The sequence below is a fragment of the Saccopteryx bilineata genome, chromosome 5 (assembly GCF_036850765.1).
Source record: "Saccopteryx bilineata isolate mSacBil1 chromosome 5, mSacBil1_pri_phased_curated, whole genome shotgun sequence".
NCBI lineage: Eukaryota > Metazoa > Chordata > Mammalia > Chiroptera > Emballonuridae > Saccopteryx > Saccopteryx bilineata.
The window spans coordinates 141,281,228-141,303,900 of record NC_089494.1 but is presented as its reverse complement, the minus strand read 5'-3'; positions in this window follow the sequence as shown (position 1 = coordinate 141,303,900).

Genomic DNA, 22,673 nt, shown 5'->3' with positions numbered 1-22,673 from the left:
TAGCTTGTATTGCCCGGGTTGCCACAGGATCAGATTTTCCTCGGCTTGGATCTCTGAGCCACAGCCTGGTTCGGCCGTTTTTGCTGCGGCGGCCTGGATCTATTCACCCCCTTTGCCCGCCTCAGTTTCTATATTCACAGTTACCAGAAAAAGCCGCCCTGTTTAGGTTAGTGAGGAAGGCGGAGCATTTCTTACTCCCTATTTCCTTCGGGGTTTGGTTATATATTTAGCCAATTTTTCACTCAATCATACCTTTGGGTGTATTGCGAAGAATCTGGAAGCTCCAAGTATAGGTTTTTCTGTTTCTGGTTGAAGATCTTGTTGAGTTTTGGGGGAGATTTATCGGTATCGCTTCCTACTCCGCCATTACTCTGACGTCATCCCCCGCATATAGGTTTTCATAGTATTCTACAATAATTCTTTGTATATCTATGATGTCTGTGGTGATCTCTCCTCGTTCATTTTGGATTTTATTTATTTGAGTCCCGTGCCTTTTTTCCTTGGTGAGTCTTGCCAAGGGTTTGTCAATTTTGTTGATCTTTTCAAAGAACCAGCTCCTTGTTTTATTGATTGTTTCTATAGTTTTTCTGTTCTCTATTTTATTTATTTCTGCTCTGATTTTTATTATCTCCTTTCTTCGGCTGGTTTTGGGTTTTCTTTGTTCTTCTTTTTCTGGTTCCTTAAGGTGTGAAGTTAAGTGGTTTACTTTGGTTCTCTCTTCTTTGTTCATACAGGCCTGAAGTGATATGAACTTTTCTCTTATTACTGCTTTTGCTACATCCCATAGATTCTGATATGTCGTATTTTCATTTTCATTTGTCTGTATATATCTTTTGATCTCTGCACTTATTTGTTCTTGGACCCATTCATTTTTTAGAAGTATGTTGTTTAGTTTCCACATTTTTGTGGGTTTTTTCCCCTCTTTTTTGCAGTTGAATTCTAGTTTCAAGGCTTTATGATCAGAGAATATGCTTGGTACAATTTCAACTTTTCTAAATTTGCTGATATTTTCTTTGTGGCCCAACATATGGTCAATTCTTGAGAATGTTCCATGTACACTCGAGAAAAATGTATACTCTGTTGCTTTGGGATGAAGTGTCCTGTAGATGTCTATCATATCCAGGTGTTCTAGTATTTTGTTTAAGGCCACTATATCTTTATTGATTCTCTCTTTGGATGACCGATCTAGAGCCGTCAGCGGTGTATTGAAGTCTCCAAGTATGGTTGTATTTTTGTTAGTTTTTGTTTTAAGGTCAATAAGTAGCTGTCGTATTTATTTTGGTGCTCCTTAGTTTGGTGCATATATATTAAGGATTGTTATGTCTTCTTGATTCAACTTCCCCTTAATCATTATGAAATGACCATTTTTGTCTCTGAGTACTTTTTCTGTCTTGTCGTCAGCATTATTAGATATGATTATTGCTACACCTGCTTTTTTTTGGGTGTTGTTTGCTTGGAGTATTGTTTTCCAGCCTTTCACTTTGAATTTGTTTTTATCCTTGTTGCTTAGATGTGTTTCTTGTAGGCAGCATATAGTTGAATTTTCTTTTTTAATCCATTCTGCTACTCTTTGTCTTTTTATTGGTAAGTTTAATCCATTTACATTTAGTGTAATTATTGACACTTGTGGGTTTCCTACTGCCATTTTACAAATTGCTATTTGTTAGTTTTGTATCTTGTTTGATTCTTCTCTTTTGTTTTTTTATCATTTGTTTTTGTTTGTTTGTGTTCCATACTTCTTTCCTCTGTTGCTACCTTTTTTAAGTCAAGTGTTTTTGTGGTGGTTTTTTTAAGGGTGGTTACCATTAAGTAATAAAAAGAGTACCTACCATATTCATTGTAGTACCCTATCTTATCAGTATTTCTGCTCTTCATCATCCTTTGCTACTGTTAATCTCCATCCTCTCCCCCCTTTTTTTTCTTTTGTTGTCACAGTTTAAGTTTGGTTTTATTGTGTTCTTGGTGGAGCTGTTACTTGTGGTGTTGTTTTCTTTTGTTCTTTGAATCTGGTTGGAAAACCCCCTTTAGTATTTCCTGGAGTGGGGGCTTTCTGCTGATAAATTCTCTCATCTTTTCTGTATTTGTGAATGTTTTTATATCTCCTTCGTACTTGAAGGATAGCTTTGATGGGTATAGTATTCTTGGCTGAAAGTTCCTCTCTTTCAGGGCTTTAAATATTGGGGTCCACTTTCTTCTAGCTTGTAGAATTTCTGCTGAGAAATCTGATGATAATCTAATAGGCCTTCCTTTATATGTTGTACTCTTCTTTTCCCTGGCTGCCTTGAGAATTTTTTCTTTGTCATTGGTTTGTGTCATCTTTATTATGATGTGCCTTGGAGTGGGTTTGTTTGGGTTAAGAAGACTCGGTGTTCTGTTTGCTTCTTGAATTTGAGGCTTTAGTTCTTTCCACAGGCTTGGGTAGTTCTCGTCTATTATTTGTTTGAGTATATTCTCCATTCCATTTTATTTCTCTTCTCCCTCTGATATACCTATTATTCTTATGTTATTCTTTCTGATGGAGTCAGACAATTCCTGTAGGGCTTTCTCATTTTTTATTATTTTTCAGTCTCTTTCTTCTTCTCTCTGTTGTGCTTCAAGTTGCTTGTCTTCTATTTCACTAATCCTATCTTCTATCTGGGCTGTTCTGTTAGCTAAGCTTGTTACCTCGTTTTTCAGCTTGTGAATTGAGTTTTTCATTTCTGTTTGATTTGTTTTTATAGTTTCAATATCCTTGGTAATATATTCTTTGTGTTCATTGAGTTGTTTTCTGATCTTCCTAAATTGCCTTTCTGTGTTTTCTTGTATATCTCTGAGTATTTTTAAGATTTCTATTTTAAATTCTCTGTCATTTAGCTCCAAGGCTTCCAATATGTTAAGTCTTTTCTCCATAGATTTTTCCACATCTATTTGTGTTACCTCTCTATCTTTTGTATCCATAATATTCGATTTCCTCTTTCTTATTGGCATCTGAGGGTGGTCTTGTTGATAGCACTAATTAGAATTAATAAAGAGTAAAAAGTAAAAAAAAAAAAGGTAAAACACCCCACAAAAAAACTAATAATTTATTATTTCCCCCTTTTTTCTTTCTTCTCTTTCCCTCCTCTCCCCTCCTCAGGGAAATATCGTGATAACCTGTGAATTATATTATGCTAAATGGAACAAAAACTGCCTATAATGGAGGGCCTGATTTGGGGTGAAGAGTTCCAGGGGCAAAAAAAGGGATTAGGGACCTACTAAATGCAAAAAAAAAAAAAGAAGAAAATCTTAGACAAGCATAGGATGATTTGCTTGTAAGTGATGGTCGACTAAGAGATATAATGAGAGGGATAAGAGGGAACCAGAAAAAAGGAGAAAAAAAAGAATAATAAAGAACAAAAAATAAAAATAATAAGTAAAAATCTGTTGTATTAAGTGGAGCGAAGACTAAATACAATGGAGATCTTGGGTTGGGAGGAATGCTAGTGAGTTAAAAAGCAACGTAAAAAGTACCCACAATGCCACAAAAACAAACAAACAAAAAAAAAACAAAAACAAAAGCAAAAAAGAAAAATAAAACCAAAAAAAACCTGAGTTCCAAATTAAATAATTTGTTCGTGATTGAGGATTAAATGTGAGGAAAAGTAAAATGAGAAAAGAAAAAACAAATAGAAAGGAAAAAATAAGAAAAAGAAAAACGAAGGAAGAAAGAAAAAAAAGGAAGAGAAAAAAAAATAAAGCAAAACAAAAAAAAAAACAAAAGAGGAGAGAGTGAGAGTTAAGTGTTTTGCAGTATAACCTTAAAGGAGGGTGAGGATGAAGAAAAGAAATAAAATGTCACACTCATGGGTAGTGTAGTTCAAGAAAAGGGAAGCATAAGATGGGCAAAGAATAAAAGGACCGAGGTGGAGGAAATACAAATAATAATAATAAAGGCAATAAGATAGAAGAAACAAACAAGAGCAACAAAAAAATTAGTGGAACAATTTGTAAAGTCTGTGGATTTTTCTTGATTTTGAGAGGTTAACTTCTTCCTTTTTCTTTTCTCTCCCTCTTCCTGGTTGGTGACTCTGTACCCCAGGATCTGCCCCTGTGTCACGCTTAGGTAGGGATTTGCAGTTGATGGGATTCTATGGCAATGTCATATAATTGGCTTTAGTCTTGCTGGTAGTCAAGGCTTGTTGGCGTTTGCAGGGTTCAACGATGAGAGAGTTTGCTTTCCTGGAGTCTCTCTCCTAGTCCCCCCTTCCTGAATTAGCAGCCTGGTGATCCAGCTATAAGGCTGCTACTGCTTCTGCCTTTGGAATAAGAGGCTCAAAGAGCTAGGAAATCCCCACTCTATCCCCACTCAGTGCAAGGCTTTGGGAAAGGCTCTGGCAGTCAGAGCCTCTAGTGTAATCAGGCGGGGGTGGGAGTCAATTGTTGTCAAGGTGACTGTTCAGCGCCTAGCATTCAGTTGGACCACTCAACCCAGGCTTTCCACACTTTGTAGCCTGTTTTGGCTGGGAAGAAGAGGCACTAGTCTCTGCTTGCGACTAGTGTAGTATAGATCATATTATCTGCCAAGTCCCTCTTGTTAGCGTTTATCCCTGAATATGGAGGCTCTATCAATCAGAAGTTGCCCCCGCCCCTTTAGCGAGAGGCACTAAAAAATATCACGCCTCTTGTCTTGGATCGCTGAACTGAGAGAGATCTTATCAATTAGAGCCCCGTGGGTGCGCAGATTTCGTGGGTTAAGCTAATTTCAGTGATTTGGTCCGCAGCTGTGCTCCAGAAGGTATTTCAGGCTGCCTGCGCGCCCCTCCCCCAATGCTTGATTGTTAGCTTGAATGGCTGGGTGAGGTGCCCTGCCCGCGGAGAGAATCTCCCAATAAGAAAGACCGCCCTGGCGCCTCTCCCGCTCGCCCCGCCGCTGGCGGCTGGGGCGCACCGGGCGCAGGATAATGGGGTACCCTTGGTGTGCGGGCCAGTAGTGCGCTCTGGGTGCGTGGGATGCCCAGGGCACGCGCGTGAATGGGGTGCTCCGGGCACCGGTGGCTGGGGACTCTCACTCACAGTTCGCGGGCAGCTGGGAACGCTAGCGGTGCTCTCTCTGCGACCAGACTGTGGCACCAGGCGCGCGCCAGCGGCTGCTCGCAGCGCTTAGGCTGCCGCTCCCTGAGTGTGGGCCGACTCACCACAGGCGCTCTCCCTCCATGGCTTGAATGAACGTCCCTGTGGTAGTTAGCTTCCTCCACACCCTCGTCTCAGATTCAAGTGATAACAGTCCTTTCGCTTTCAGTTTGTGTGAAACTCCGGAATGCTCCGAGGATAAATTTTTCTGTTTCTAGTTGATAAATTTGTCGTGATTTTGGGGAGATCTGTCAGACACGCTGCTCATGGCACCATTTCCATGACGTCACTCTAAGTTGTGTTTTTTTAAATTAATAATGAAATAAAGAAAAATAAAATAAAATAAAAATTAAAAAAAGGAAATTATTCCCTCCCCTCCTTTTTTCCTCTCCTCTCCTCTCCCCTCTTTCTTGAGAAAATCTTGTGGTGAACTGTGAATTATATTCTATTTAATAGAACAAACAATGCCTGTAATGGAGGGCCTGAATTGGGGGAAAGTAATAAAGGGGCAAGAAAAAAAATAATAAAAAAATAAAATAAAAATTATAAAAGGGGGGTATGGACCCACAAAAAGCAAATAATGAAAAAATTTGGGTCAAGAATAAAATGATTTGCGTTTAGGTTTTGGTTGACTAAGAGTTATGATGAGAGGAGTAAGAGGGAAATAGGAAAATGGGAGGACAAATTAAAAAATTACTATTGTATTTAATGGAACAAGAACTTGATAAAATGGAGAGCCAGGGATGGGAGCACTGCTAGTGAGTTAAAAAGGTGAAGTAAAAACCCCCCAAAATGCCACAAACATAAGTTTGAATCCCAGATAAAATAATTTGTTCATTATTGAAGTTTGAATGAGAGGAGATGTAAAGGAGAAAGGAAGAAACTAATATAGAGGGAGAAAAGAAAGAGAGAGAGAGAAAAAAAAGAGGGAACCACTAAAAGAAGAAAAAAGAAAAAAGAGGAGAGAGAGAGAGAGAGTTAAGGGTTTTGGAGTGCAACCCTCCTAGAGAGAAAGGAAGAGGAAAGAAAAGATAATGGGAGATGTAACACTTATGGGTAGTGTAGTTCAAGGAGAGGAGAGAGTAAGACTGGTAGAGAGTTAAACGACCAAATTGGAGGAGGAAAAAAAAATATCAAGGTTGAAGATAAGAGAAACAAACAAACAAATATCATAAAATGGGATAGGTTATAAAGTCTGCGGATTATTCTTGATTTTGAGAGGTTATCTTTTTGCTTTTTCTTGTCTCTCCCTCTTCCTGGTCGGTGACTCTGTACCCCGGGTTCTGCCCATTTGGCACGCTCAGGTAAAGGTTTGCAGTTGATAAGTCTCTATGGCGATGTCATGTATTGTGCTTCAGTCTCGTTGGCAGTCGAGGCTCATTAGCATTTATAGGCTCTGACAGTGAGAGAGTCCATGTTCCTGGAGCCTCTCTCCTAGTCTTTCCTTCCTCAATTAGTAGCCTGAGAATCCAGCTATGGGGTTGCTGCTGCCTCTGCCTGGATAGTAGGAGGCTCAAAGAGCTGGCAACTCCCCACTCTATTCCCGCTCAGCACAGGGCTCTTGGTAAGGCTCAGTCAGAGCCGCTAGCATAATCAGGTAGGGCTTCCACCCACTCAAAGACCTCTGGCTCTGCCATTCTGTCTGGTAACATGGGCGGGCACCCACTCCTGGGGCGCTTGGAGGAAACTCTCGTTCACTATCTGCGCGTGCAGACCAGGATGTTAGACTGGAAGTCTCGCCCTCTGAGTGAAACCCCCCGCCCGCACTGAAAAGTTCCAGGGTTGGAATTGGCTCTCGCTCCATCCCTGTGTGTGGCATTTCAAGGCACTGGGGTAGCCTGAGACTCTGCCCTTGGCCCACACAAAGGCCCCTGACTCTGCCCCTCCATGGGACAACACGGGCTCCCACTCCCGAGGTGCTGGGAGGAGTCTCCTGCCCACTCTCCAAGCGCAGACCAGGATGTCAGTCCGGAAATCTTGCCCTCTGAGTGAAACCTCTCGCCCGCACTGAAAAGTTCCAGCGTTGGAATTAGCTCTCGCTCCCTTCCCATGCGCGGCTCCCTCAGGACGCTGGGGCAGCTTGAGATTCCGCTTTTTGGCCCACACAAAGGCCCCTGACTCTGCCCTTCTGTGGGATAACACGGGCAGGCATTGCCGAGGCACTCGGAGGAATCTCTCGCTATCTGCACGCACAGACCAGGATATCAGACCAACGGCCTCTCCCTCTGAGTGAAACCCCACTCATATGGAAAAGTTCCAGCATTGGAATTAGTTCTCGCTCCCTCCCTGTGTGCAGCTCTCCCAGGGTGCTGTGGCGGCCCAGAGGTTTTTGGCCCACACAAAGACCTCTGACTCTGCCTCTCTGTGGGGTAACACAGGTGCACCCTCCCAGGGCCTTGGAAGTAATGTCTCTCCCACTGTCTGCATGCGCCGACCAGGAGATCAGGTAAAATGGCTGCCCTGCTTGTCTTTCTTTGTCTGGGTTTGGCGCGAGTGTTAGCTGTATTGCCCGGGTTGTCACAGGAACAGTTTTTCCTCGGCTTGGATTTCCGTGCCACAGCCTGGTTCGGCCGTTTGTGCCGCGGCCTGGATCTATTCACTCCCTTTGCCTGCCTTAGTTTCTATATTCTCAGTTTCCAGTGAAAGCCGCCCTGTTTAGGTTAGTGAGGAAGGCGGAGCATTTCTTACTCCCTATTTCCTTCGGGGTTTGGTTATATATTTAGCCAATTTTTCGCTTGATCATACCTTTGGGTGTATTGCGAAGAATCTGGAAGCTCCAAGTATAGGTTTTTCTGTTTCTGGTTGAAGATCTTGTTGAGTTTTAGGGGAGATTTATCGGTATCACTTCCTACCCCGCCATTACTCTGACATCACCAATGTTCGCATTTATTTTTCTAGGACTTGTTCTGTTCTCTGAATGCTCCTTTTTGGAGAATTCTATTCTTGTTTCAGGAATATAGTATCTTTTCTCATGCCTCTGAATAAACTAGTTACAGCTTTTATTTTTAAAGCATTCCAGTTTTTTCTTCAAGTTTCTTTTTTTCTGTTTAATCTGTTTTTTATCTTCCATGTTAGAGGGTTTTCTCATATGGCTGGCAGTTTTTGGTTGTCTGCTTTTGATAAAGATTAGGAAACTAAAACTCTGGTTAAAATCTCTGCAACTGTGTTTGGGGCTTGTTAACTGTGAGCTTCACTGTGGAGGTCTTCACTTAGGTCATTTATAGGGGAGCTCTCAGTGTTAACACTTTAAGTATTTCTCATTTTCTTAATTATTTTTTTCTAATTTCAGGATATGCTCTGCACTATCTTATAATGCTGTGCCTTTGAATAACTTTTGTTGTTGGATAGTGCATCTGTGAATCTTGTTTCTTTTATCTTTTTTAAATTTATTGCTTTTAGAAAGACAGGAATAGGGGGGAAGAAACATTAGTTTGTTGTTCCACTTAGTTGTGGATTGAATGGTTGCTTCCCATGCATGCCCGGATCAGGAATCAAACCCACAACCTTGTTGTTTCCAAGCAATGCTTTAACCAACTGAGCAGGGGTTTCTTTTGTCTTTTACTGACCTTGTACTACTTAACTATAAAATGTGGCTTCTTGCATCATGCCTCTTGAAATTATATTCTTCCTGAAAAAGAGACTTTCCCATTGCAAATAAGACAGACAATGATGTCTTTCAAACAAAAGAAGTATTTCCCATTTCCTTACTTTGAAATACATGATTTTCATCAGCTGCTTTTCTCTTCTTGGCAGCAACCATTTGGAAAATGACAGACTATACCCACACCATCATAATCCATCTGTCTACCCTCCAAGCCAACAGACATATTCTTCTACCTGCAAGGGAAATTCAATCACTGATTTTTCTCTAACTGTCAGACCCTACTAGAGGCACATTCATCAGCATATCAGTTGCTGATATCATAGGATATAACCAAGTGGAGAAAGGTGCCTTGTCTCCCTAGCTGTTAAGCAAAAACTTTTCTGATATTAGACCTCAAGTTGTCCTGCCAACCAGAACCTCCCTTTCCTTATCTCTAAAAAGAGAATAATAACACTAATTTGTATGTTAAAATAAATAATTTGGCTGCTTTAGAGCAATTCAGCACCTGGGGCCTTTCAAGAAAGGTTTTTTGGGCACTGAAGCATGCTTACTCTGTAGAAAGGTGCAGGTGCCAGTCACTATCCTAAGATATGGACATTAGGGCATAGGTTTTTTCAATAATTACCCACTTCAAGGTATTTTCTTATGAGCTTGTTTTGTTATTCATAAAAACTTTATTGTGGAAAAGAAAGCTAGCTGATGAGAAATAATTGCAATTGATTCCTAGTGTGGTTGTAAGGGGCCAGTGGGACCCAACTGCCATGCTCATTTTCTTCCCTCAGTCCAAGGATTCTGTCAGATGGACTCCAGTTAATAGTTTTATAGTAGTACATCCTGTAAGTACACTGATACACATTAGGCATGTCAATCAGTGAGAAAATCAGGCCAGATGTGTGGTTATGATGCCAGATCTGTGGACCTTAGATTCTAGAGCCAGATTGGCCTCTTTTGAGCTCTATGTCTGTCTCTCATCTTTTTAACCTGTGTGAATCACTGAGCATATGTGAGCTACAATTTCCTTGTCTGTTAAATGAAGTTGATGGTGATTTTCAGTGTTGATGTGAATATTAAATGAAATTATGATCATTAAGTACCTTGTACATAGTTGGAGCTCAGTCAATATTAGCTCCTTTTTCCCTTCATTCTGTTATAAAATAGTTTTTTGTTTTATTATATTTATTTAAATACACTAAATATGTATTTAAATATGCTTATATTGATAGAATTAGGGGATCAGGGAACGTGCAGATAACTACAGTACTTTCAGCCTTTTGTAAGTGCATCTTCACCAATGAAATAAAAGTTGGTTTTGCATCTATTTGCATAATCAAACAACTTTCTTTGACTTGTCATTTACTTTTCTGATGTTCTTGTTTAATAAAAAAATCAAATGCTTCTCTTTTTTATTGCTTCATATTTATTTTAAAATATTTCCTACTTTTTGTGAGCAGTACAGAATAATAATATATGTCTATTTATTATAATACTAAATAACTGTTTTTGATGAAATTCTATATATCCTTGTGGCCTTTCACACATTGACCCAAGTTAATCTTTTAAGCAGGATACAATTTAGAGGTATCCATGTAGTAACCTCCACTATAACTCAGAATAGTTGCCTACTTTCCATGAGATGACAACTACATGGGGACAGATAGCCTCAGACTATTTCTCTCTCCATGACCTCCAAAGTCACCAGTATAACAACAAGGTGTCTCTTTCATTAATAACTTTTTCCTGCCCTGGAATAATATAAGCACAAAGAATAGAAATACACATCCTGTATGAGTTATAAATAAGTGAATGTTAAATCCTCTTCCTTAGATATTGTTTGCACACTTAGCGCATAAGTGAAAACGAACCTAATAGTCCTTCCAGCAACATTCATTTTGTTCTTCAATCTCTCTATGTATTTATATTATCTATTATTCTATTTCCCCAAACAATTTTTGGCCTAATTTCAGGTATTTGCCACCATTATTTTGGGGGAAGAGTAGAAGAGAGGCTTTTAGTCAGTTTTGAATTTGTGAGAAATCATTCCTATTGAATGTCTAATTATTTGACCTTTTAAATAAGATGTTTTATTAAAATCCAGATAAATTGCATCCATAAGACCTATCTTAGCTACAGAACCTCCAGCCAACTTATCATGTGCTATTCAATAGTACCAGGGTAGATAGACAATATATTTATAAGGATTATGTTAAATTGAAATTTGAATTTTTCAGTAGACCTCAATACATTCTTCTTAGTGTCTGTGAAAGACCATTGCCACACATTAAGAAAAAACCAATCATAGGGTATTTTAGAGAGAGTACATAATCCATCTTTTTTCTTAAAGAAGTTTATGGATTTCTAAAGGATATAAAGGGAGAGGTCACAGGAAGGTCACAAGGATGGCAGTGTGTGTGCATGCGTGCGTGTGTGTGTGTTTCTGTGTGCATCATTTTATGCGCTGTATTTCCAAGTGGAGCATTAAACTCTTTCCAGGCCTTGGTGGGAATGGGGCCTGCCAGGAGAAAAGAAGACATGTGCCTGATCTGCAGTTAGCTCACACATCAAGAAGATGAAGGTCTTCATGACTACTGCTTGTGTACAGTTCCCAGTAATTTCTTCATATTCAGCCACTGTTAGGCTCAGAAATAACACAATAACCATCAATCCATAAAGTATTTATAAAATACCTATAAGAAAATGTGTGAAGTACAGAAATAGAATAGCTAATAATAAAAAGCATGGGCTTTGAAGTTAGAAAGACAGATTTCAACCTCATCACTATGGAGTAATGTATACATTTTTCCTTTTCAATTTATAACCTAAAAATTGAGATAATAACAGTCTTTGATTTATAGGATAATGAAGAGCAAGTGAAATAGTAATTAAACATTAGTTACTATACTCTCAATGCATATTAAATTTTTAATAAAAACAAATAAATTATTTTTATAATTATAATTGTCATAAAATTCAACATTTTATTAAATATCCCTTGGGATACTTCTCTTTGTATATAAATTCATAAAGATATGGAAATCATTTTTATGTAAATAAGCTCAAACTATATATTCTCTTCTATTTTTTGACTTATTCACTTAACTATGCATTATAAGACATTTTCCAAGTCAAAAATAAAAATCTACATCAACTTTTAAATGGATATAGTAAATTTTATTAAATGTGATTATTATATTTTATATAACCATTTCCTTACAGGTAGACCTTTAATTTTTACTTTTTAAAAACTAAAATATTCTGGAATGAATATCATTATGGGTACCGTCTTTTGAGGTACATGTATGTGCTTCTTCTCAAGGTAAATTTCAAGAAGTAGAATCACAGAATTCTTTTAACATTCTGATTTGAACAAATTAATCCACTTTAAAAAATAGTTGGCTATCACCCTGGCTGGTTTGCTCAGTGGTAGAGCGTTGGCCTGGTGTGCGGAAGTCCCGGGTTCAATTCCTGGCCAGGGCACACAGGAGAGGTGCCCATCTGCTTCTCCACCCCTCCCGCTCTCCTTCCTCTCTGTCTCTCTCTTCCCCTCCCGCAGCCAAGGCTCCATTGGAGCAAAGATGGCCCAGGCGCTGGGGATGGCTCTGTGGTCTCTGCCTCAGGTGCTAGACTGGCTCTGGTCGCAACAGAGTGATGCCCCAAAAATGGGCAGAACATCACCCCCTGGTGGGCGTGCCAGGTGGATCCCAGTCGGGCGCATGCAGGAGTCTGTCTGACTGCCTCCCCGTTTCCAGCTTCAGAAAAATACAAAAAAAAATAGTTGTTTATCTCTGAGACCAATGCAAAGTGTGGTTTTAGCATTTTTCACAAAATGTTCCTCATTAACATATGTATACTGTTTTCATTTATTTTTATGTATATGTTATACATACATAATTTTTGGTAAAACAATCTCCATGGACCTAGCAAAATATCAACAATTGCCTCAGAAACAGTAGTCACCCATTGTTATTCTATATCAGTAAATCTAAGTCTAATTCATCTTTTGAAGTTACTGTATATACATATATATGTTAAAAATTTGGAGTACTTAAAATGTTCCCAGAGGAAGGGGAGGTATGGTCTAGGGAAGATAAATGGTGACAAAGGAGACTTAAATTTGGGTGGTGAAAACAATACAAGAGTTGACATCAGAGAAATGGCACTGTGAGGAGTGCTCCCAATACCTCTCCCTGAAACTTCAACATATTCAACAACTAGAGACAGAAAAACAATCTCAGGAGCATCTGAAATACACATACATCAAACAAAGGTATGATTGGGCAAAAAGGTGACTGAATATATAATCCACTGTGAAGGAAATAAGACGGAAAATGGAGTATTCTGCTTTCCTCACTGATCTGAGCAAGGGCTGCTTTCACTTGGAACTGAGAGAAAGAGAGAGCTGGGGGCATGGAAAAAGCTGAGCTAGGGCAGAGACGTTCAAGCCAAGGAGAAAGTGTGCCCACGGCTCAGCCCACATGGAGCTAATGCCAGCAGTAGACCCCGGCAGAAGTGGGCAAGCAGTTGCATTGTTTACTCCTGATCTCCCGGTCAGCAAGCACAAGCAGTGTGTAAGTGGATCCACCTGGCACTTCGGGTGTGGGTGCCTGCATTCCCAGACAGATGGGCAGGGTCAGGGACTGTCAGTAGTGTCCGTCTGCGTGGGCTGAGACCAGAGTTTCTGAATAATCTCGGCTTCCCAAACAACAGTGCATGGGAAGTGCATGGAAGCCGGCTTCCCTACACCTGGACCTGTCTGGGCGCAGTGCCTCCACCAGCCATACAGGCTAACAAAGCACACTCCTGGGTAAGACAACCGTGGAAGTGGTGGGGGGAAGGGCACACAGGCAGCTTGCAGACAGCCTCTGGAGAACAGACCTGCGGAGTGCTGAGGCATACTAGACATGCCCAGAGGCTCATAGAAACACACCTGAAAGGCAACCGGCTCACAGCCCTGCCTGATTACACTGGTGACTCTGGCTGGCAAAGCATTACCCAGAACCCTGCATGGAGAGGGGATAGAGGGAGGATTTGGCAGCTCTTAGAGCCTCTTGCTCTCCAGGCAGTGGCTGGGGCAACTTCACAGCTGGGTCCCCAGGTTGTGGTTCAGGAAGGAGAGGTTTGGGGAGAGGCTCCAGGAAAACGAACTCTCCCAATGTCAGAGCCTGCAAACACCAACAAGCCCCACCTAACAAAGGGACTGAGGCCTAGTTTATGTCATCACCATAGCAACACAACAGCAAATCTCTGCCTAAAAATGTCACAGAGGCAGAACCTGGGGTACAGCACCACCAGCCAAAAAGAAAGAGAAGAAAGAAAAAGTAAGAAGATAACTTTTATTTTTTATTTATTTTTTTGTACTTTTCTGAAGCTGGAAACGGGGAGAGACAGTCAGACAGACTCCTGCATGTGCCTGACCGGGATCCACCCAGCACGCCCACCAGGGGGCAATGCTCTGCCCCTCTGGGGCGTCGCTCTGCCGTGACCAGAGCCACTCTAGCACCTGGGGCAGAGGCCAAGGAGCCATCCCCAGCGCCTGGGCCATCTTTGCTCCAATGGAGCCTTGGCTGCGGGAGGGGAAGAGAGAGACAGAGAGGAAGGAGGGGGGGTGGAGAAGCAAATGGGCGCTTCTCCTATGTGCCCTGGCTGGGTCCACAGTCTTTATAACATTTTTAATTTTTTTCTTGTATTATTTATCTTTTTTTTCCTTCCACCTTGGTTATTTTATCCTCTTTCCATTTTATTCTTTTCTTTTCATTTTGAACTTTATTACCCATAGGTGTTACATTTTCCATTCTTTTTCTTTCTATGAGTGTTACATTCCAGAAAATTTAACTCAATTTTTTATTACTCTCATTTTGTTTCTTTTTTTTCTTTTACTTTTTCTCTCATTGGAATCTCACCCACAAATTATTTTATTCTGGATACAAATTTTTTCTTTGTGGCATTTTGTATGCTTTTTACTTCGCTTTTTATCTCTTTAGCATCCCCCCCAACTCCAGCTCTCCATTCTATAGTTTTTGTGCCACTTAATACAATAGAATTTTTATTTTTCACTCTTTTTATTTTTTCCTCTTTTTCTATTTTTTTCTCTAACACTATTTCTCTCATTCAACTGTCGTTTACAAACAAATTATTTTATTCTTGACCCAAATTTTTTTCTTGTGGCATTTTGTGGGGTTTTGCCTCGTTTTTTGTCTCTTTGTCACTCCCCCAAACCAGGCCCTTTGTTCTACATATTTTTGTTCCACTTAGCACAATAGAATTTTCATTTTTTTTTAAATAACACATGTGATTTTATTTCTTACAACAAAAAAATGACAAATTTTATTAGGAAAAATTATTTTATTCCTCCATATATCTATTAGCCAGACAACATTAACTATACCCTTACAAACCATCAGATCAGTTTTTTATTCTTTTTTTGGCATTTTTTATTAAATTTAATGCAGTGACATTGATAAATCAGGGTACATATGTTGAGAGAAAATATCTCTAGATTATTTTGACATTTGATTGTGCTGTATACCACTTTCGCAAAGTTCAATTGTCGTCTGTCACCTTCTATCTGGTTTTCTTTGTGCCCCTCCCCTCCCCTAACTCCTCTCTCCTTCTTCACCCCATCGCCCCTCCCCCAACCCCCCGCCCCTGTTGCCATCACATTCTTGATCATGTCTCTGAGTCTCATTTTTATGTCCCTTTTATGTATGGATTCATCTTAGTTTTTTTTCTGATTTACTTATTTCACTCCGTATAATGTTGTCAAGGTCCATCCATGTTATTGTAAATGATCCGATGTCATCATTTCTTATGGCTGAGTAGTATTCCATAGTATATATGTACCAAAGCTTTTTAATCCACTCGTCCTCTGACGGACACTTGGGCTGTTTCCAGATCTTCGCTATTGTGAACAATGCTGCCACAAACATGCGGGTGCATTTCTCCTTTTCGAGCCGTTCTATGGTGTCCTTGGGGTATATTCCTAAAAGTGGGATAGCTGGGTCAAAAGGCAGTTTGATTTTCAGTTTTTTGAGGAATCTCCATACTGTTTTCCACAGTGGCTGCACCAGTCTGCATTCCCACCAGCAGTGCAGGAGGGTTCCCTTTTCTCTACATCATCGCCAGCACTTATTCTGTGTTGTTTTGTTGATAAGCGCCATTCTGACTGGTGTGAGGTGATATCTCATTGTGGTTTTAATTTGCATTTCTCTAATGATTAGTGATGTTGAACATTTTTTCATATGCCTATTGGCCATTTGTATGTCCTCTTTGGAGAAGTGTCTATTCATCTCTTTTGCCCATTTTTGGATTGGGTCTTCCTGGTATTGAGTTTTACAAGTTCTTTATAAATTTTGATTATTAACCCCTTATCAGACGTATTGTCAAATATGTTCTCCCATTGTGTAGTTTGTCTTTTTATTCTGTTCTTGTTGTCTTCTAGTTTCATTTTTTTGCAAGTAGCTGTCCAATTTTCCCAACACCATTTGTTGAAGAGGCTGTCTTTACAACATTGTATTTCCTTACCTCCTTTGTCAAATATCAGTTGTACATAGAACTGTGGGTTTATTTCTGGGTTCTCTGTTCTGTTCCATTGATCTATATGCCTGTTCTTATGCCAGTACCAGGCTGTTTTGAGTACAACGGCCTTGTAGTATAACTTGATATCAGGAAGTGTGATACCTCCCACTTTATTCTTCTTTTTTAAGATTGCTGAGGCTATTCGTGTCCTCTTTTGGTTCCATATAAATTTTTGGAATATGTGTTCTATATCTTTGAAGTATGTCATTGGTATTTTAATTGGTATTGCATTGAATTTATAGATTGCTTTGGGTAATATAGACATTTTAATGATGTTTATTCTTCCTAACCATGAGCACGGTATATGCTTCCACTTGTTTGTATCTTCCTTGATTTCTTTTATCAATGTTTTGTAATTTTCCGAGTACAAGTCTTTAGTCTCCTTGGTTAAGTTTATTCCTAGGTACTTTATTTTTTTGGTTGTAATTGTGAAGGGGATTGTTTCCTTAATTTCTCTTTCTGACTGTTCATTGTTGGTGTATAAAAATGCTTCTGATTTCTGAGTATTGATTTTATATCCTGCCACTTTGCTGAATTTATTTATCAGGTCCAGTAGTTTTTTGACTCAGACTTTAGGGTTTTCTATATACAATATCATATCATCTGCAAATAATGATAGTTTTACTTCTTCTTTTCCAACTTAAATGCCTTTTATTTCTTCTTCTTGTCTGATTGCTGTGGCTAGGACTTCCAGGAGTATGTTAAATAAGAGTGGTGAAAGGGGGCACCCCTGCCTTGTTCCTGATCTTAAGGGTATTGCTTGTAATTTTTTCCCATTGAGTATGATGTTGGCTGTGGGTTTCTCATAGATGGCTTTTATCATGTTGAGGTATGTTCCCTGTATTCCCACTTTGCTGAGAGTTTTGATCATGAATGGGTTTTGGATTTTATCAAATGCTTTTTCTGCATCTATTGAAATTATCATATGGTTTTTCTCCTTTTTGTTTAGGTGATGAATCACATTGATTGATTTACAAATATTGTACCAGCCTTGCCTCCCCAGAATAAATCCCACTTGGTCATGGTGTATGATTTTTTCCATATATTGTTGGATCCAGTTTGCTAATATTTTGTTGAGGATTTTAGCATCTATATTCATCAGAGATATTGGCCTATAATTTTCATTCTTTGTGTTGTCTTTGCCTGGTTTTGGAATCAGAATTATGCTCGTCTCATAAAAGGAGCTTGGAAGTCTTCCTTCCTCTTGAATTTTTTGAAATAGCTTGAGAAGGATAGGAGTTAGTTCTTCTTTGAATATTTGGTAGAATTCCATTGTGAAACCATCGGGCCCCGGACTTTTCTTTGTTAGGAGTTTTTTGATAACTGTTTCGATCTCCTTTGTTGTAATCGGTCAGTTTAGGTTTTCTGATTCTTCCAGATTGATTTTTGGAAGATTGTATGTTTCAAGGAATTTGTCCATTTCATCTAGGTTGTCTAGTTTTTTGGCATACTGTTCTTCATAGTATTTTCTTACAATATTTTGTATTTCTGTTGTGTCAGTTGTTATTTCTCCTCTCTCATTTCTAATTTTATTTATTTGAGTCCTCTCTCTCTTTTTCTTGGTGAGTCTACTTAAAGGTTCATCAATCTTGTTTACCTTTTCAAAGAACCAGCTCCTAGATTCATTGTTCCTCTGTATTGTTTCTTTAGCCTCTATGTCATTTATTTCTGCTCTGATCTTTATTATTTCCTTCCTTCTACTACATTTGGGCTTTACTTGCTGTTCTTTTTCTAATTCTTTTAGATGCAGGGTTAAGTTGTTTATTTGAGCTTTTTCTAGCTTCTGAAAGTGTGCCTGTAGTGCTATGAACTTCCCTCTCAGCACTGCTTTTGCTGTGTCTCATAAATTTTGTGTTGTTGTATGCTCATTGTCATTCGTTTCTAGGAATTTTTTATTTCTTCTTTGATCTCATTCTTAATCCATTCATTATTTAGCACCCTGCTATTTTGTTTCCATGTGTTTGAGAATTTTTGAGCTTTTCTGCTGTGATTCATTTCTAGTTTCATGCTGTTGTGATCGAAGAAAGTGCTTAATATGATTTCAGTCTTCTTAAATTTGTTGAGAGCACTTTTGTGCCCTAACATGTGGTCTATCCTAGAGAATGTACCATGAGCACTTGAAAAGAATGTATATTCTGCTGTTTTAGGGTGAAAGGATCTGATGATATCTATTAAATCGAGTTGATCTAGTGTTTCCAATAAGTCTGCTGTTTCTTTGTTAATTTTCTTTCTTGAGGATCTATCTAGTGATGTTAGTGGGGTATTAAAATCCCCTACTATTATAGTATTGCTGTTGATCTCGCCCTTTAAATCCATCAAAGTCTGTTTTATATATTTGGGTGCTCCTATATTAGGTGCATAGATATTTATAATAGTTATATCTTCCTGTTGGATTACTCCCTTTATCATTATGTAGTGGCCTTCTTTATCTCTTACTATATCCTTTGTTTTAAAGTCCAATTTGTCTGATATAAGTATTGCTACCCCAGCTTTTTTTTCATTTCCGTTTGCATGAAACGTTTTTTTCCATCCTTTTACCTTCAATCTATGTGTGTCTTTTGTTCTAAGGTGTGTCTCTTGTAGACAACATATGTATGGGTCCTGTTTTCTTATCCAGGCAGCTACCCTGTCTTTTGATTGGATCATTTAATCCATTTACATTTCAGGTTATGTTTGATATGTAGTTGTTTATTGCCATTTTCTTCTTTAAAGGTGTATTCCTTTTTTTTTTCTGTATTCTTTTCCCACTTTGATCTGTTTACACCAGGCCCCTTAATATTTCCTGCAGCATTGGTTTGGTTGTAATGAATTCCTTGAGTTGTTTTTTGTCTGAGAAGCTTTTTATTTCTCCTTCGATTTTAAACGATAGCCTTGCTGGATAAAGTAGTCTTGGTTGTAGGTTCTTGTTCTGCATTACTTTGAATATTTCTTGCCATTCCCTTCTGGCCTCAAGTGTTTCTGTTGAGAAGTCAGATGTCATCCTTATGGGGGCTCCTTTGTAGGTGATAACTTTTTTTTCTCTTTTTTCTCAGCTTTTAATATTTTCTCTTTATCGCTTAGCTTTGGTATTTTAATTATGATGTGTCTTGGTGTAGGTTTCTTTGGGTTTCTCTTTAATGGAGTTCTCTGTGCTTCTTGGATTTGTGAAAGTTTCTCTTGCATTAATTTAGGGAAGTTTTCATCTATGATATGATTGAACAAAGTCTCTATCCCTTGTTCTTTTTCTTCTTCTTCAGGAACCCCTATGATGCGGATGTTATTTCTTTTCATGTTGTCACAGAGCTCTCTAAGAGTTTCCTCTGACTTTTTGAGTCTTTTTTCTCTTTTCTTCTCTACTTTCATGCCTTCATTCCAGTTGTCCTCTAACTCACTGATTCGATCCCCTGGTCTATCTATCCTGTTTTTAATTCCTTCCATTGTGGTCTTTATTTCTGATATTGTATTTGTCATCTCCAACTGATTCTTTTTTATACTTGCTATTTCTTTATTTAGGATTTCAAACTGCCCCTCCATTGTTGTTCTAAGATCCCTAACCATCCTTACAATCATTATTTTGAACTCCGCATCTGGAAGTTTGATTATTTCCATATCACTCAGTTCACCTCTCAAAGGTGTCTCTTGTGGTTTCATTTGGATTGCACTCCTTTGTCTTCTCATCTTCTTTTTTTTGTTGTTGTTTTATTTGTAGAGTTGGTTGAGTCTAGGCTTGATGTTGTCTGCCTCCAGTTTTCAGTTGTGTTATTTCTAGGTCTTCTGGGGTTGGTATCAGCTATTATTTGTAATCCACTTTCAGATTTGGGCAGCTTTGAAGTCTTGATTTGTTTGTTTTCTTAACAGGTGATAGTCTTGTTAACTGATCTCAGCAGGGGGCTTCCTTGAAACTGTAATTAGGAATGCTGTGGGTGTAACCTGAGATGCTGAAGATCTCTTCCACCAACTAATCTCACTGGGGGCAGGGTTTTTTCTCAGCTTCAGTAGGGGGAGGTGTATCTCAGATCTCCATGGAGACCTGAGTTACTGCCCCTCCTCCCCACTTCTTGTTTTCAGCTGTGTCTTATTGCGCTGATTGGAGCTGGATAGATGTCCGGAGACCTCTGATCCGGAAGCACTTCAGCTCTGTTTTTTGAAAGGTTCAGTCCCTCCCCCAGCTATGGCCGCCTCCAGCACGAATGAGTCAGCTTTTTTATTTCGTTTTTTGCATACCTTAGCCCCTCACAGTCTGTCCCTCTCCATGTCCTTTCCACTTGGGAGATAAGCTGGTCTTTTCAACCCACCTTGCTCCCTGGTCGCCAGGTAAGTGGCTGTGAGCAGTAGTTTCTGCTCTTTTTCCTCTGTGAAATCCTCTCTGGGCTCTCAGCCTCACCCCCCCTTCTTTTCCTGTAAGCAGAGGAGATTCAGGCACTCCTTACCAGGATTATTGTGGCTTCCTCTTTGCTCCTTGGTTTTTGAGAGCTGTTCTTGCAGTTCAGTGTTGGTTTTTCATGCTGATTTTTTCGAAATTGATTTGTATTCCAGTTTGGTGTTGAGAGCTGGGCGTCTGGGCATCCGCCTACTCCGCTGCCATCTTGGAGCTCCAGAATTTTTATTTTTTCACTGCATCTTCTTCAAATTTTTTCATCAACTCTTATTAGTGTTATTAACAATGCCACTCTCAAATGCCATTAAAGAAAAAGAAATAGAATATAATAGATACCAAAGACAGAGATGTAGCTCAGATAGATGAAGAAAAATCTATAGAAAAAAATTTTTTAGCTTAGAAACCTTGGAGTTAAATGACAAAGAATTTAAATTTGAAGTCCTAAAAATACTTAGGGATATACAAGAAAGCACAGGAAGGCAATTTAGGGAGCTCAAAAAAAACAATTTAATGAACAAAAGAATACATCACCAAGGAAATTGAAACTATGAAAACACATCAAAGATGAAAAACTCAAGTCATGAACTGAAAAACTAGGTAACAAGCTTTGCCAATAGAACAGACCAGACAGAGGAGAGAATTAGTAACATAGAAGACAGGCAACTAAAGGTACTACAGAGAGAAGAGAACAGAGACTCGTGAATTTAAAAAAATGAGATAGCCCTACAGGAATTTTCTGACTCCATCAGAAAGAGCAACATAAGAATAATGGATATATCAGAAAGAGAAGAGAGAGAAAATAGAATGAAGAACATATTCAAACAAATAATAGATGAGAACTTCCCAAGCCTGTGGAAAGAACTAAAATCTTGAATTCAAGAAGCAAACAGAAAACCAAGTTATCTTACCCCTAAGAAACCTACTCCAAGGCACATCATAATGAAATTGGCAAAAACCAATGACAAAGAAAATATTCACAAGACAGCCAGGAAAAAGAAGAATACAACATATAAAGAAAGGCCCATTAGATTATCAACAGATTTTTTAGCAGAAACTCTATAAACTAGAGGAGAGTGGATAACAATATTTAAAGTTCTGAAAGAAAGGAACTTTCAGCCAAGAATATTATATTCATCAAAGCTATCCTTCAAATACAAAGGAGAAATAAAAACATTCACAGAAACAGTAAAGATGAGGGAATTTATCACCAGAAAACCTCCACTTCAGGAAATACTAAAGGGGGTTTTCCAACCAGACACAAAGAACAAAACAAAACAAAACTACAAGTGAAAGCTCCATCAAGATCACAATAAAAATAAGATTAATCTGAGACAAAGAAACAAAAAAGGGGAGTGGACAAAGATTAATAGTAAAAAAGGAGGATCAAGTGCAGAAGCACTCATGAGATAATGTACTACAATGAATATGATATGTATCCTTTTCATTACTTAATGGTAACCACCCCTGAGAAAACCACCACAGAAGCACATGGCTTGAAAAAAGAAGTAACAGAGAAAAGAACTATGGATCACAAACAAACAAAAACAAATGATAGAAAAAAAAGAAGGACCAAACCAGATACAAAACTATTAGAAAGCAATATATATAATGGCAACAAATCCTTCAAGTGTCAATAATTACACTAAACATAAACAGACTGAACTCACCAATAAAAGCACACACAGTAACACAATGGATTTAAAAAAGAAAATCCAACTGTATGCTGCCTACAAGAAATACATCTAAACTACAAGAATAAAAACAAATTCAAAGTGAAATGTTGGAAAACAATACTCCAAGCAAATAACATCCAAAACAAAGCAGGTGTAGCAATACTCATATCTAACAATGCTGACTACAAGACAGCAAATGTAATCAGAAGCAAAAACAGTCATTTCATAATGATAAAGGGGACATTGGATCACAAAGACATAACACTTCTTAATATATATGCACCAAATCAAGGAGCACCAAATTATAAGACAGCTACTGACTGACATAAAAACAAAAATCAACAAAAATAAAATCATACTTGGAGACCTCAGTACTCCG